At 35.2% G+C, this 17,551-nt stretch overlaps 1 pseudogene; it reads right to left on the bottom strand.

The window, feature by feature from the left end:
- Positions 1-15,700: 15,700 nt before the first annotated feature.
- Positions 15,701-15,830, bottom strand: LOC130964835 (U5 spliceosomal RNA; annotated as a pseudogene).
- Positions 15,831-17,551: the final 1,721 nt, after the last annotated feature.

Raw genomic sequence — 17,551 nt, 5'->3', positions numbered from 1 at the left:
TAGATCTTTATTAGAATGATCAATTCTCAATTTAAATGAGATTTGTGTTCTTTTTTATAAATAAACTCAAAAGATATTATTTATCCATTTTTAAAATTAGTTTTAGTTTTTTCTGTAGTAACTACATTAATTGAAAGAATTTTTTCAACTATAAATATCACTGAGAATTGGCTTTTGATTGTATGAGAGGTGAATTTTTAAATAATTGTTTAGTTATATATAAAAAGAGAAACATTTCGATTGTATTGTTAAAAAAAAGATTACTCAAATTTTTTTAAAATATGAAACCTAAAAAATAGAATTCTAAATTATATATTATTATTTAAATTACTATTTTAGTGTTTTAATTTATAAATTATATATTTTGAAGACTAATCATATTTTACAATAATAAAATATAATTATAACAATAATTAGGCTATATGTATATAAAAAGTAACTATCCGTATAGAATACATATTGAAATATAAAATACACATTAAAAATAAATTAAACAATAGATATATTTATACACAAATACATAGTGGTTAATGAATAATTTGATAGTTGATTTTTATGCACATATAATATTTTTATTATAAAAATTATTAGAGTTCATCTATCTTGTGTCCTAAAGGCTCATATTAAGATTACAAATTGAGAATATTTTTATTAAAAATACAAAAAAAAATTAAGTTTCAATGTATTTATTTTACAGTTATTAAATGAAAAAATTTAAAACCTTTCACTAATGATAAGCTTGTCATGTCCCCTTAGGGCACATGTTAGCTAAACCCAAATTATTATTATGTTATATATATTTTGTCCCCATTGTCAAAATTTTCTGGATACATCACTGGTTGCTAGCACCGTTGGAAAACGAAATTTTTTGGTTTCGTCTCCATGGTGACGAGCATGTACACCTCATGTTTGATATCCATGGGAGAATCATGGAGGAACAGGTGATGGAGTTTTCTGCGGAGGTTGGTATTGTTGGTAGCGTTGGATTCATCCACTCGACCTTTGTGCAGGATGACCCATCTCTTGCACTACCACCAATTCATGTTGTAAGTCCAGTGGAAGACATGGACGTGGATGATAAAAAATCCAATGAAGAGTATGTTGTAGATAGCAACGATAGTGGTTCTTCTGAAGATGATGAGGAGGAGAAATATGTACCAGAGACGCTGGCCGAGGTAGCGGTGCGCTATGTTTTGCCTCCCCTCCCCCTCCCCAACCCCACCCCTACCCCCACCCCACCCGGTTCCGACGCTATCAGATGTACCAAGTTACCATCATGCACTAGATCTGGACACGATACATGAGAAATCTCCATTTTCCAACACCGAAGAAGACGATTACAACCTACACGGTGGGGTAGAGTTTCGAGTCGGCCACAAATTCAAAAGAAGAGATGCAGTAATGCAGGGTGTGAAGAACTACAACATTAGCAGAAGTGCTGGGTATCGAGTGGTTGATTCAGACCGATTAAAGTGCCATGCGCATTACCACCAAACTGCAACTGGATGTCCTTAGAGTCTCTATGTAGTCCTTCGACATAATCTCAGATACTAGTGAGGTCAAGTTTAATTGTGGTGTATTTACTCATTTAAGATTACTATATCTGGTTTAGTTACCAACCATGAATGTTTTATTTCATCAGGGAGGTTCGGAGGGTTGGTTGAGCGCATACGTGTTTAGCATCCACCATGTTCTAAGACCATCGACAATTGGACCGTAGCCTGATTGATCATCCTGCCGTTGATACAGTCCAACCCATCCATTAGCATCTCTGTCCTACAGGGTGGAGTTCGAAAAAGCTATCACTTCAAACCCTCGTATAGAAATATCTAGATGGCAAAGCAAAAGGTAATCACCCAGATATACGGAGACTGGGAGGAGTCATACAACAAGGTACTGAAACTACTACAAGCACTGTAGAGTTGTTGTTCCGAAACAATATGTGAGCTCAGGGTCTTACCTTACTATGATGGGCACCTTATGGTCCGTGACTGTAACATGTTCGACAAAGTATTCTGAGCCTTTCCCTCCTGTGTTGAGGCCTTCAAGTATTGTAAGTCATTTGTTTCTGTTGATGGCACACATTTTAATGAAAAATATGGAGGTGTGTTGCTTATTGCAGTGGCACAAGATGACAACAGTAATATCCTTTCTATTGCTTTTGCAATTGTGGAGTTTGAGAGTACGGAGTCTTGGTCTTTCTTCCTAACTAATTTGAGACGACATGTCACGCCACAAGAATGATTGTTGATTATTTCTGATAGATCCTAGGCGATTAAGGCTGCACTAAGGGTCGATGATAGGATACATGTAAACCTGTCGGTTAGGTGGACACCACTACGGACATCTCTAGTATATCCAAGACATCGACAATGAAGTGTAGCCAGCTATGTCTGTCGTGCCTTGGTGTGCTGTAGAGCACAAAGAATGATAGGTCCATGCAAAAACCACCGAACCCCAAGACAGACCACGACACATCTGAAAGTCGGCAAGTAGTGGCAGCCATCAGAGATAGACCAGATTGTTCGACTTGTCCGTCATCAGGTAACCTCCAATCAGTAACATGATGTAACACCTCGCATACTGTCGGAGGGTGTCTGGATCAATGGTGTCGGGCATATGTCGGACTTGCTCCCAAAGCCATGTCAGCTTCAAGGAGAAAGACTCCTTCCTTTGCGCTCTCTGCTGCTGAACCACTAGAGGCCTGGCATCAAGTAGTCGCTCCACCAACTCCCATGTCTTGGTATCATACCATCTGTGGAAATCACAGAAGCATCCCCACACTGGCTCTATGTACGCACGTAACCCAAGGTGATACGCAACGTCCTGTAGGGTGATGGTGCACTCACCCCATGGTAGGTGGAACGTGTGGGTCTCCGGACACCAACGCTCTACGAATGCCATGATCAGGGAGTTGTCAAAGACGAAGTCCATGAGAGGCACCGTGCTGCTGAAGTCAGCCTTCCTCAAATATGGGACGATGCCATCTAGTGCTGAAAATGTGTGACTTACTCGTCGAGAAAAAAGTAGGCGAGGCCTCTGACAAAAAATAAATGATCGGAATTAGGAAAATAACCTGCCAATGAGCATTAACATAACAAATTGATTTAACTTATTATATACATTTATTTAACAGGAATTTAAAAATATATACTAACTGAATTGATTTAAATAAAAGATTTTATCTTAATAATTACTAAGTTAATTAACAAACATCTCTTCAATACTTTAATTAAAAAAAACATTTTTACAATAATTAATAATCTAGTTAACAAACTTTTAGTCAATAAATTAATTTAGGTAAAAAAGTTACCAAATTATTTACTTAAAAAATAACTTCTTTTTTTAATAGTGAAGAAAATCTCATGTCCTAAGCTGTTCAAGCTATGATGTTGATGGTTTGATGAACCATAAGGATTTGGAGAGGGAGAAAAATAAATTATTCTCATTGTTGAAGAGAATGAAAAATTACCTTAAAAATATCTGTTGAGTTATCACACTTTATATACTATGTACTCCTTATGAACTCCCATTAAAAAAATATATAACAAATAAGCCTACATCTACTATGGATAAAAAAATAATCTAGGTAACACCCTCCCGCAAGCTAGAATTGTATAAATCTAACAATCCTAGTTTAGAAACATTAGTAAGAAAGGGACCCGGTGGCAGAGCTTTAGAAAGAAAATCAGCAAGTTGGTCTTTGGAACGAACTGGCATCAGATGATGAATGAGACCAGACAAATATTTTTCACGAACAATGTGGCAGTCCACCTCAATGTGTTTGGTTCGTTCATAAAAGATGGGATTATTGGCAATGTGAATGGCTTACTGGTGGTCATAGAATAGAGTGATAGACTTTTGAAGCGTAAACCAATGAAATCCATTAAGAAAGATAACCAACTAGCTTCACAAGTGACAACAGCAAGAGACCTATATTCATTTTCTACAGAGAATTGGGCAATTATGGTTTGCTTCTTACTCTTCCAGCTAACGAGAGAGTTCCCAAGCATGAAGCAATAACCGAAAACGGAACGATGAGTATCGGCACAGGTAACCCAGTCAACATCGGCAAATCCGGTGAGATGCAGATTAGAAGTAGAGGAGAAGAATAGACCAGTTGCAGGTATGCCCTTTAAATATGGGAGTACGTAGAAAGCAGCCTATAGGTGAGAAATGGTTGCATAGTCCAAAAACTGGCTCAAACATCCCACAGCATAAGAGATATCGGGTCTAGTGTTTGTGAGGTAAAGGAGTCGACTGATGCGCTGTCTATAAGTAGTGTTGTCCGTTAAAATGGTACCGGATTCCTTCGAGAGTTTCTGACTATAATCAAAAGGAGTTGAGAGAGGCTTGCAATCTAGGTAACTAAAATCCTTGAAAAGGTCCATGACGTACTTCCGCTGATAAATGTGAATTCCAGAGTTAGAGCGTGCTACTTCCATTCCCAAGAAGTACTTGAGATCACCAAGATCCTTTGTTTTGAATTTGTCATCCAAAATTTGCTTGATGGTATTGATTTTGCCAATGTCATTCCCGGTTAAAACCAAGTCATCAACATATACTAGAATGGCAGTGAAGCTTTCGAATTCTTTCTTGATGAAGAGTGAATGATCATCAAAACACTGTTTATAACCAGCATCCATAAGAGTCTGAGTGAGCTTAATGTTCCATTGCCTGCTTGCTTGCTTAAGCCCATATAGAGAGTTTTGCAATTTACAAACCAAACCTGGTTGTGACACAGCCAAACCAGGTGGTATCTTCATATAAACTTCTTTGTCCAAATCTCCGTGAAGGAAGGCAGTATTGACGTCTAGCTGTTTCAAATGTCATTTCTTTGCCACTGCTAATGCTAACATTACTCGTAGGGTAGTTATTTTGACAACTAGACTAAAAGAATCATCATAATCTACTCCTTGCACTTGAGTGAATCCTTTTGCAACTAGCCTTGCTTTGTGCCTCTCTATGGTGCTATCGGGATTGAATTTTACCCAAAAAACCCATTTGCAACCCACAGCCTTCTTGCCTTTTGGGAGTTCAGTGAGACATAAAGTTCTGTTCTGATCTAGAGCTGTCAATTCATCTTGTATTGCCTTTCTCCAACATTCATGTGCAGCCGCTTCCTCATAAGTGCTAGGTTCCAGATTTGAGGTAATGCCTAGAGAAAGTGACTTATATTTTGGGGTTAGTTTATCATATGACAAGTGTTGTGAGATAGGATATAAAGAGTTAGAGATGGAAAAGTTGCTAGAGTGAGCTGTGTGGGTTATCATACAATGATAGTCCTTCAAATAAGCAGGTGGTTTCTTGACTCTTTTAGATTTTTTAGTGATACAGTCATGTGTGATGTCGTAGTTTGGTGATGCAGGTGCGTTGTTGGTGTGTGGTGTGGTAATGGGTGCAATGGTGTGTGAAGAAATTGGTGAGTGCATTGAACTTGAGAAATGTTCATTTGAATCTATGAGTGTGGTAGGTGTGGGTGATTGCAAATGATGTGTGGATGGTGTATCATATTGAAAAAGATCAATACATTGTGGAGTACGAGTGGGTACCGCTTGAATGTCAGTGCTAGTAGAATGTAAAAATGGAAAATGAGTTTCATAGAAAGTTACATTTCTAGATATGAAAATTTCCTTTGTTTTCAAATCAATAAGTTGAAATTTCCTTTGTTTCTAATTTAAAACCGAGAAAAGCTATTTTCCTAGCTCTTGGGTCTATTTTTGTTCTTGAATTTGTTAATGTGGAGGCACATGCAAGAGAACCAAATATTCTTAAATATGAAAGGTTAGGTAAATTACCATACAAAAGCTTATAAGGACTAGCATTATCCAGTTTAGTGCTGGACAGCCTATTAATTAGGTGAATAGCGTGAGCAACTGCGTATTGCCAAAAACAATGTGGAATTCCTGATTGAAATAACAGTGCTCTAGCAACACCTAAAATGTGCTGGTGTTTTCGCTCTACAATCCCGTTTTGCTCTAGTGTTTCTACACACGAGGTTTGGTGTAAAATGCCAGATGATGCAAAAAAAGCTTTTAGAGTGAATTCTGACCCATTGTCAGTCCTTATACACTTAACTTGTTTTTCAAATTGTACTTTAACAAAATTCACAAAATTAATAACCAATGGTGATGCCTCAAATTTGGTTTTCATAAAAAAAATCCAAGTGAATATGCTCTTGCCATCCACCACAGTCAAAAAATACCTATGTCCTTCATTGGAAGAGACAAAAATAGGACCCAGATATCCATATGAAATAAGTCAAAATAGTCTTTTATTTCAGTGGTACTAAGATCAAAAGATAATTTCTTTTGCTTTGCAAAATGACATGAGTCTGATAGAGTGCAGAAGCTGGTGAATTAAAAATTTATTTAAATGGTTACATTGTAAGTATAGTTCTTAACTCACCGAAAATCTGCCTATCAATTTAGAAATATGTCATAGAAAGTTTAAATTAAAATTACTGGAAGTTTTAAGTCCCAGGTCGTCTCCCAACGAGTTGCAGAAAAGTGTGCTGTTTTATTAATCAGATATTCCAAAAAAGTTGAGCTAAGTAAATTGGGATTAAATTGAGGAATTTTAAATAATATAAATAAAAGCCTTGACTGGGAATTGATTGGTTAGAATCTCTATCATTGATGGTGTGATTGTAAGATTAATTTATAATTAATAGTTGTTCTATTTGGTTATCCCTTACTGGGTAAGGGAAAGTCAAACAAGTTGGAATGCCAGATCTGTTCACAAGTTGCAACCCACTTAGTTCAAAGGGATTGGCGTCGGTGACAGGATAGCAATCCAACATTTAACCCAATTACAAATTTTTCCTTCAATCCTTCCAACTCAAGAGTTCCTTTTAATCAACTCCCCATCAAGTAATGAAACTACTCACGCATTGTAAATAAAGAATCCATGGCACATGAAAGGGAATTAAAAGAAGACATGATTATTGGAATGGAAATTAAATTAAAAAGAAATAATCCTTGCATTAATTAATCATAAAAATATCTGAATGACAAAATTGAACATAACAAAGAACATGGAAGAAAAAACCAAGTTAAGAGAACAAACTAGAATGATGAAGTCTTGATGAGGAAATAACTTATCTCAATGTTCCAATGCTAAGACCAATTGAAAATTAAAATTCTAAAAACTAGAGAGAAAAACCTAAGAGAGTGAAAAACTAGATCTAAAACTACTCAATGAATGTGTGTCTGTTGTTTCTGCATATTCTCTGACTCTAGTCTGCTGTTCCGGGCCGAAATAGGGTCCAAAATCGCTGGTTTCGGATTCTGCAGAATATGCAGATCGCGCATGTCACGCGATCGCGTCGTCCATGCGGACGCGTCGCTTGCGCTTTTCCTCTTCACGCGTTCGCGTCGTCCACGCTACCGTGTTGCTTGTGCTTTCCAATCCGCACGGCCGCGCAAGCCATGCGGCCGCGTCACTGCGATTTGCGCTCCTTCGCGTGGTCACGTGAGCCATGCGATCGTGTCACTTTTCGCTGATTATCTCCTCAAATTCTTGTGTTCCTTCCATTTTTGCTAGCTTCCTCTCCAATCTCCATCTCATTCATGCCCTATAAAGCTTGAAATACTTGACACACAGATTACGGCATCGAATGGAATAAAAGAGAATTAAAATTAAATAATTAAAGTCTCTAGGAAGCAATTTTCAAACATGTAATAAATTCAGGAAGGAAATCTAAATGCATGCTAAATTGATGAATAAGTGGGTAAGGATCACGACAAAACCACACAATTAAATACAATATAAACTATAAAATAGTGGTTTATCAGAGTCACAGGGAAGTTTTGAAGCAATACAATCTATAAAAGGATAAAACTTCTTTAGGAAAATCAATTTATGCATGGGTATGTGTCCTAATCTAAGATGCCAAATGTTGTTTTGCTCACTGTGTAAAGGTGTTGTGAGATGAGTAGTAGTCATAGTTGCCGCCAATGAAGACTGCTTTGTTGGAGGAGGGGAAAAGTGAGAGAATTCTGGTTCTCTACTCATTGTTTATAACCCTTCTATACACTCAGCAATGCCAATCATCTTTGATTTGGATCGATCTTGTATCTCACAACACTTATCATTGATTAACAGTTGACAATGTCCCCGGGCGGGATCACCAAGAACGCCTTAGCAGATACATTTCAATCTGGAGTTCGAGTTGTTATCATGCCGTCCTAATAGTTCGATGGCCGTGAGAAGCATAGCTAGCATCCCAAAGGCAAAGGTAGGAGAAAGATCTAGCTTTGAGGCTCGCTCTAAGTTTGAGGTTAATTTTGACACAGAGATCAGTTTAAAATCAAAAGAACAAATGTATAATATATTTTTGAGAAAAATTTTTTTAGAGAATGTGATTGTGTCAATGATGGTGCTATTTGTTCCATTTGGCAATATCACATTGACTGGAGCAATATTTTGAAAGCTTGCAAAATCTTTTAAGTCAAAAGTTACATGATCTGTTGCACCGGAGTCAATGACCCATAGTGCAGATTTTGGAGTGATAATACTCATAATTCTCGCATTAAAATGTAATGAAATGGTTTTACCTGGAGTGGAGGTCTAAATGGAATTACTCAAAATTTGATTTGCATTATGAGGTTGTTGTTGCACACTTTTGTCTTTGATCAACCCTAATAAGGCAAATCTTTGCTCTGGAGTGAACCCAGATCTTGATATTCTAGTGTTCTCTTATTCTCTTGAAGAAAATTGAGCTGGGATTGTTTGTCACTGAGTATATCATCATGCCCCTCAGTGATCACGTGATTGATGGTGGTGTTATATTGTTGCCGTTGATAGAAATGGAAGGAGTACCCATGCTTCTTATAGCACACATCGTCTGTGTGGCCTTGCTTGTTACAATGAGAGCATGCCAATGTAGCTCCACCACCTCTACTACCTAGATTTTTTCCAGGGGGAAGAAAATAGGAAGTTGATTGATATTGAATCGGACTTGTGGTGTTCTTCAAAAGTTGAGTTTAAAGATTTGTGAGTTGATAGAGGAGATTGGCATTGCTCTGGTTGTCAAAATCACCACTCGAGGATTTGTTTACCATGTTCGCCATTTTGAGAAATCAATGAATCACAGAGTAATAAGGATTCAGATCTTCTTCCTTCCAACTCGTTGATCGGAATGGCTATGTTCACCAAGAAAGAATCTTACAAAATAACCTCTCATCAAACTCTCTTGAATGAGTTTGAAGGAAGAGGTAAGAAAGGGGGAAAAGAAATGTCGAAAGAAAAATTAGGAAAAGAAAGAAAATGACAAAATTGGCAACAATTGATTCACAGCTTTGTTGCTCTCCACGCTCACCACACGATGAAGAAAATCCCATGTTCTAATATGTTCAAGCTGTGAAGTTGATGGTTTGATGAATTAGAAGGGATCAAGAGAGGGAGAAAAATAAATTATTCTCATTGTTGAAGAGAATGAAAAATTCCCTTAAAATATCTGTTGAGTTATTACACTTTATATACTATGTACTCCTTATGGACTCCCATTAAAAAAATATATAACAAATAAGCCTACATCTACTATGGATAAAAAAATAATCTAGGTAACAAATAGTTTTAGAACTCACTTAAATCCCAGAGAGGGAAGTGAGAGCAAACTACAGACAACAAGAAAAAACAAAACTTAAACTAAACAAAACAAGAACCAAACATAAACAACATAAGACATAAGCTAATGATCTAGGCTATTACACGAATTCCAAAAACCTCAAAGGTACTAAGAAGCCTAAGAATGCCAACAGAACAAAAACATCACGAACAACGAGTTCCTGAGAAACAAACCTACAACAACTAAAAATCTCAAACAAGCAGTTTAAACCATAATTACTGTGCCTATAGTTACACCATTGGTTGGCCAGGAATTGAATGTCGCTCTCACACACCTCAAAGGATCTTTCCTTCTTGCAAAAAATTATGTAGTTGCACTCCTTCCATATAACCAACACTGTTGCAAAGAATCAAATAATCCATTCACGCTTTTGCATATTACCAAGCCTTAAATCCACCCAGCAGTCAAAGCAATCTTTTGATAAAATCAGCCACACCCAAGATAAGCCCCACGTTTGAAGGATCACACTGCACAAATTCCAAGATCAGTCACATGCAAAGAAAATGTGGTGGACAGACTCCGGTCTAGAACCACAAAGCACACACTTCACATCCTTACTCTGAAGCATCTTCAAATCCCAGAGTCTGTCCTTTGTATTTAGCCTTTCTAAAATTATAAATCAAGTGAGGAGCTCCACTCTAGGAGGAACAAAGCCAACCCACAACTTTTTAGCAAAATTATATATGTTGGAATCCGTTTCTCTATTCCTATCCTTATAAATAACATTAAGGAAAGATTTAACAGAATAATCTCCATTTTTATCGAATTTTCACATCAATCTATCCACTTCATATACTTTTATGGTAACCTTTGATAGGATCTGCATCATGTTGTTCAATTTTTGCTCCTCCCAATCACGCAACGACCTTCTCCAAGATAAACTCCAAACTCAATTGTAGCCATCCCAAAAACCACAATCACAAATGAAGACTCTCTATTACTTGAGATACTATATAGATTCGAAAAACCTCTTGCAACCTTCCTTCTTGTAACCAAAGATCATGCCAAAACTGGGTTTTTGTGCCACTCCCAATCACCAATTGCATTCCTTCCTAAAAAATGTTTGTCAATCTAGGATTATATTACTGTAAACTACCAATTGACCCCCAAACACATCCATAGTCCCTCTTATTCTGATCTATAAGTCTTTGATCAAGGCTAAGGTTATTGCAAGAACACACAACTCTTTTCCATAAAGGGCAACCTTCCTTATCAAACCTCCACCACCATCTAAATAATAACGCCATGTTCTTAAACACCACATCCCCTACCCCCCGAACCTCCTTAGCATTTTGGACGTTGAACTACCTCCCAACTAACCGTGGCTAAACCATTCCCACCCTCACCATTTTCCCAAAAGAAACAAGTTTGAAAAGAAACAATCTTTTTCGCAACTGAGCTTGGCATCTTAAAAATAATTAGGTAGTACATTGGAAGAGTATTTAGAACCGACTTAATCAAGACAAGTTTTTCAACTTCAGATAAATATTTACCTTTCCACCCCTTCAACCTCTCTTCAAATTTTCTAATAACTAGATCCCACGTATGAATCCGCTTAGGATTAGCTCTCACATATCAGTCAACCGTTGCTAATATTTAAATTAACTTCAAAGAAAACATCTATCGCAACATTTAATATTTAAATTAATAATTATGTTCTTAATAACTTAACTACAAAAAAAAATCAGAACCACATTCCTACAATCATACCGTATCAGTCAACTGCTGCTAACGATATATTCAACCACCTAAATCCTAAATTGTATTCTAATTCTTGGCAAGTATCCTAACCATGGCTATACATATATGCTATAACATAAACGTGAAGATAACAAAACTAACTGCGAAGTCGGCTGCCCCGACGATATGCCATGTCGCGTTAAGTCTATTGATGTCCGAATCATGTGCATCTGCACGCCATCTTAGTGTTACTCAATATGATCAGAAAAGGATAAAAGAGAGAAAAAATGGTACAAAGGTTGGAAATGAAGCCCGGAACATCTGAACGACATGTATATATAAACAGTTAGTCTTGTATAAACGAGATATACACGTATCACTCTTGTCTTATTTTATTTAAGTCTTGTCTTATTTTATTTCAATACGACTAGGTATCCTTTAAAAATGATCCTTTATTCAACATTTTTATTACATTAATTTAAAAAAAATAAAACAAACACATTGAAATAGATTTATTATTTTTTAATTTAAATACAAATCTACAAAAATAGATTAACTAAAATTAAAATTCAAAATTTTAAATTTAAATGTTATAAATCCAAACAAATCCTGAATAAAATCTTAAATATTCCAAATCAGTTTTTCACTCGTAAAACCTTCCCTCCATAAAGATTCAGAGTTGCAGCGCCTCCCCCTCCTCATATGTGGCCGCTTTTTTATTCTCTCGCGCCGCGCACCTCCTCTATGGTGATCTCCTCCTTCAGCGACGCGCAACTCCCTTAGGCCGCGCACACACTCCCGCGCCTCCTCCGTCGATGCGCGCCTCCCCGTCCCCCTGGTCTCCTCCCTCGCGCTGCGCACAACCTCCCCTCCTCCCGCGCCTCTTCTGTCGATGCGCGCCTTTCCCTGTCTCCTCTACCGCGTCGCGCTCTTTCTCTGTCTCTGATATTTCTGCTTGTACAATTCTAAAATTTTTTGTTGAATTCATTCATGAAGATATGTTATCCTTTTTTGTTCGTTTAATAACAGGTTTTTTTTAATTTATGCCTAATATTGGAAGTGTCTGAGTTTTTTTTTCTTTTTCTTAAATGCATTTGTGATTATAATTTTTTTTACGCTCATATGTTTGATTTGGAAGTTGTAATATTAACGTAATTTAGGTGTGTCAATACCTAATTTTGGATGTGTTTATGTTGTTCATTATGTTTCCATGCCCATATATAAGTTTTTTTACATGAATTTTAGACGTGTTGATAAAATATTTAGAGTGCATTCTTATAATTTTGAATGTGTATGAATCTAGTTTTTTTTGTCTAATATGTAGTTTAGAACCACAATGCCAATAATTTAGATGTGTCAATACATAATTTTGAATGTGTTTATTTTGTTTATTTAATTTTAGATATGTTTTTACATGAGTTTTAAATATTTTAAATAAGAAAAAAATAATTAAAGTGAGTTTAAGGGCAAATTATTAAAATAAAATATTTAGACTCCAGAATTACAGAAAAACAACTTTTGCAATTTGGATTTAAAAATGCAACTTTTTACAAAATTATGTAAACTGCGGGAGGGGTTCCACAATTCCAAAATTCACATAAATCGCTGATGGGGTCCTGTAGTTTAAGTTGATAATGAATTTGGCTAAAAACCATGGTTGGAGTTCTATAGTTTCTGTGTGAATAAGTACACTCTAACTAACTCTTTTACATGAACAAACTTTGATGTGGGAGAGATCAGAGACATATAATATAATAATAGAAGCGTATATATATACAGAGAGAGGAGTTAGTTAAGAGCATAGCATGAAGCTATAGAGAAATTAGAATGTTTGCATTCTTTTGAAAAGTTTGCATATAAATCATGGTGATTGGTGAGCGATGACGTGGCATGTATGCATTCATCGTGACAAAATCTTATGACTATATAAACGTGAACTTGATTGATTAACTTCTCTATATTATGTTAATGGTGATGATGATCACCACTTGAAGCAAATTTCTATATCAATGAATCTATCATAATATTGGAGTAGAAAAAACTTCATGAATATTAAGTATTAACTCACAAGTCATAATTCACACATGATCCTTTAGTTACCTCACCCAAACCCAAAAACTATAAAATACATTTGTCTTTTTTTTTTTCTCTAGAATTGCCTATCATGGCTTGATAACATTTTAGGTTTAAATGTGGAATAAATGTTTATATACTTATAAGAGGAACAACTTTGATGCTACATTTGCTGATATTCACAAGAAGATAATTTGATCATTTATATACGAAATATCTTATTTTAATTCCTCGAGAGCATCTAAATCCAAAATAATCTATCACAAGCTTTCTATTTCAAATAGTATTAACATCATTATCATCATAATCTCCAAGCATAGAAAGAGAAAAAGAAACAATGGCTACTTTAAATGCTCTATCAATATATATCATCTCATAATCACCTTCCTACATTATAATAAATACAACGAGATTAGAGTTCAGACACCCAAATTCAAGTTATTGAATGTTTATAAATCCATTAATACTTGATGAAAAAAGAATTGAAGCCAATCATAAACCTAAATAGATATTTGCAATGCAACAAATAATATATCCAAATGATGGCGAATAACTTCTAAATTTGGGATAATTATACATAGTGAAACTTGGTGCAAGCATAAACTGCTGGACCCCTTTCACGATTTATGCTTCTTTCCCATTCACACAGAAACCGTGGAACCCTTACTACGGTTTCTAGCCAAATTCGTTATCAACGTAAACCGCGGAACCCCATCAGCGATTTATGTGTATTTTGAAACCGTGGGACCCCTCTCGCGGTTTACATAATTTTGTAGAAAGTTGCATTTTCGTATCTAAACTGTAAAAGTTGTATTTCGATAATTTTAAAACCCAAATATTTTATTTTGGTGATTTGCTCTGAGTTTAATTTATTTTAAAAATTTCACTGATTTAGTGCACAAAAAGTTGTTACAAATTTTATGGTTTGGTTTGTGAAAAATTAATGCATTGCAAGTGGTTACAAATTTTATGGTGACAAGTGTAATAATAAATTAAATAAAAATAAAAGTGGTTTCTTAAAAATAGGAAATATGATTAATTAAAAAATTAAAATAATAAAATATTAAATTTAAAGACTGAACAAAAGACAATATTTAAAGGATGAGTAGTGTTTTCCATTTTATTTAACGAAATAAAACATACTACGAATTTTTGTAATTATTTCTAAAATTATTTATTTCAATAAATAAAATAATTTTTTAATTTACTTAAATAAAAAATCCTGCAATAAAAATCAATTAACATGTAACTCATCATATATTCTTAATTTTATAATTTAACTAAAAGTATATTCTGGATTTTATAATATTGAAATATTATTAGGACGTATAAAAATAACCATTAAATTTTGAACTTTGTTGTGGAGCCTCTCTAAAGAGAGAGCTCTTTCGAAAATTGGCTTATGCCACTAAGGTCTAGTTTGGATAAATAACTTAAATAAGTTCTTTTAGAAAAAAAGATTAAAATATAAGGACTTTTATTAAAAACAGCTTATAAATAAGCTATTTTGTGTTTAGTTTTTTAGTTATAAAAGTACTTATTTTAAAGTTGTAGCGTTTGGATAAATAACGCAAAAAAAAAAATTTTTATAAAAGAGAATGAATATTAAAATAACCATAATAACAAATATTTTCCAATATTAAATGTTGATTTTACATAACCTAATCACTAATATTGTGTATGATATGGTAGGTGAAAATAAAAAATAAATATAAAATGTGTGTCAATGTATATTTTATTGCTGTTCTTTATTTTTTATTTTTACTCCTATTAGAACTCTTTTCTCCTTTATTGAGGTCAAGAACTTGTTATAATTAACTATGAAAATAATAATAAGCTATAAAATTACATATGAAAAAAATAAAATTAAAACTGAAATTTCATACCATACTTGAATACAAATTTAATAATAAAAAATAGTGATAAAATGATAAAAAAAATACTTAGAAGGAATATATGCAGTAAGTTGTTCAGATGTAATATTGTCTGAAAATGTGGTGGAGGATCAATACTTCCATCAGATGTTTCATTACGTAAAAATGGTGAGACTTGGAACATTGCGTGAGAATGATGGTGGAAAGCCAGTGCTTCTAGCAGACCTTGTGTGAAAATGGTGATGAAGGGTCAGTATTTTTCATAGAGTCAAGAAGAAAAGTAAATTTTTTTTGTTTTAAAATTAATTTTTTGTAAGTAAGTGGTAGAATGACTTCTCGAGAAGCAAAAAGTCATATATTTTTACTTCTTCAAAAAACTGCAAATTAACTTTTTAGGAAGTTAAAAACTTTTTTTAAAATAGTGCCAAACACATAGATTGTGACTTTTTATAATCCAAAAATTAAAAAAAGTGGCTTCTGCTACTTCTCAAACGGACTCTGAATGCTACGTGCACACGTAATCTTTAGTAAAAGGCGAAAGAATAGTTCCCTCAGTACACAATGCATGGCTGCTTGAATTTTGATTTTAACTAGCACCAGCTTATGGAGTAACTCTCACTTCAGGCCTATAGGTAGTTTCCTCGGTGTGAGACTTATCGTGTCAAAACAAGTTGGAGTCAGTTTCTTATGACACATTGACACGTACAATAATTTCTGTTACCATTTATAACCAGAAAAACGAATTGAATTCTCTCAACTCAAATAATCAGATGCACTGAATTCAAAGATTCAAAGCAATGATATGGTCATATGAAAAACAATCATCCTTCAAACTTATAACATGCTGTTTTCCAAAAATGATTCTGGTTATTTATTTGTGACGATATACTTATGGTCATATGGTAATAGCAGTCACTTGTTATGTAGGGCTGTAGGCTTTACAATAAACTTTAATTTGTAAAAGCTTCTATAATTGGTTCTCTAATTGTGACATAGTTGGTATTTGGTTATAGTGATATGTGGTATAACTCATTCGGTTGTTGTGTAAGCATCAGTACAGTAGTCTATTTCATTTGTAAAGCTCGTTGATGATCCATTAAACTCATCATAACGAAAATTTTAAAAAAATTCTAAGTTTGACATTCAATAATTTCAGAACCATAATCCATTACTATCAATTCTATCAAGAGATTCTTCTTCCAGTCTATAGTAGAAAAACCGTAAAAAATTAAAATAGCACTAAAAACTACTTGTATAATATATTCCAAAATGTTGCCGAATTTAGGAATGTTGCCTTTTTTTAAGTCTAATTTCTTAAATTCAACCACAAAATTTCTCCCATACATATTTTTTCGGGCAATTTACCCATTTAAATAAACTGGGACCAATATTACCAGAATACACATTATGCAAACTGGATACTGAAATACATTTTTTCCCTAAACTATATAAACCGCGACAGGAGTATCGCGGTTTACCATATGAACATAATCCACTATAGGGGTGTCGTGGATTACGTTGGAGATGATCCATCACATAAACCGCTACAGGGGTGTAGCGGTTTATACTTTGTAAACTTTGCCTATAAATACCAAGCAAGGTAGGGGGTGAGTTATTTGAAAAGAGTCATTTTCAGAGTTTCACAAATGGATAGATAGGAAAGCTTGATGGTTCTAGTCTATTGTTCTGGTAAAATAAAAAAAAGTAGCAGGCATGGTGTTAAGTTCACGGATAAAGAACCGCTAAGCATTTTTATCCACTCGACTGATTCTTTGTCAGATCTGAAGAGGAACATATTGCAGAAGGTAGGGTTAGCTGGGGCCAAGTCGGTGAAGAAGGTGTTCTACAAGATTCTGATGTCAGTCGTCTCGAGTGTCATGTAGTATGAAACATTTGTCATAAGGTTGGATGAAGACATGGGGGTGTTGTTTCATTGTCGGCAGAGTTTTCCGAAGGTGAGAATATATGAGTTGTTTGCCAAGTTGGAAGACCGTGTGGAAAGTTCAGGGGCTTCAGCGCCAAATCCTCAGTCGACGACGGTGGGGGTACTTCTACTTCGATGCTGTCATTGCCCTTGGTTGTCTGCTACCCTGCACCTCCACCTGTTGTAGCACCGGCAGATAGGTCACCCGGTTTGATTACTGGTCTTGTTCGGTTTGGTGAGCCGGATCACGTTGAGGATGCAATGCGGAACTATGATTCGGACGACGAGCCCGATCACATATCAGGAGATAGTGAGGAGGAGGCTGTAATTCCCCCACCTGCACCTCAGGGACCTTCCAGTTCTGGGTCC

Source organism: Arachis stenosperma, chromosome 2, assembly GCF_014773155.1.
Source record: "Arachis stenosperma cultivar V10309 chromosome 2, arast.V10309.gnm1.PFL2, whole genome shotgun sequence".
Classification (NCBI taxonomy): Eukaryota; Viridiplantae; Streptophyta; class Magnoliopsida; order Fabales; family Fabaceae; genus Arachis; species Arachis stenosperma.
This window is presented reverse-complemented; position numbering and strand designations above follow the sequence as displayed.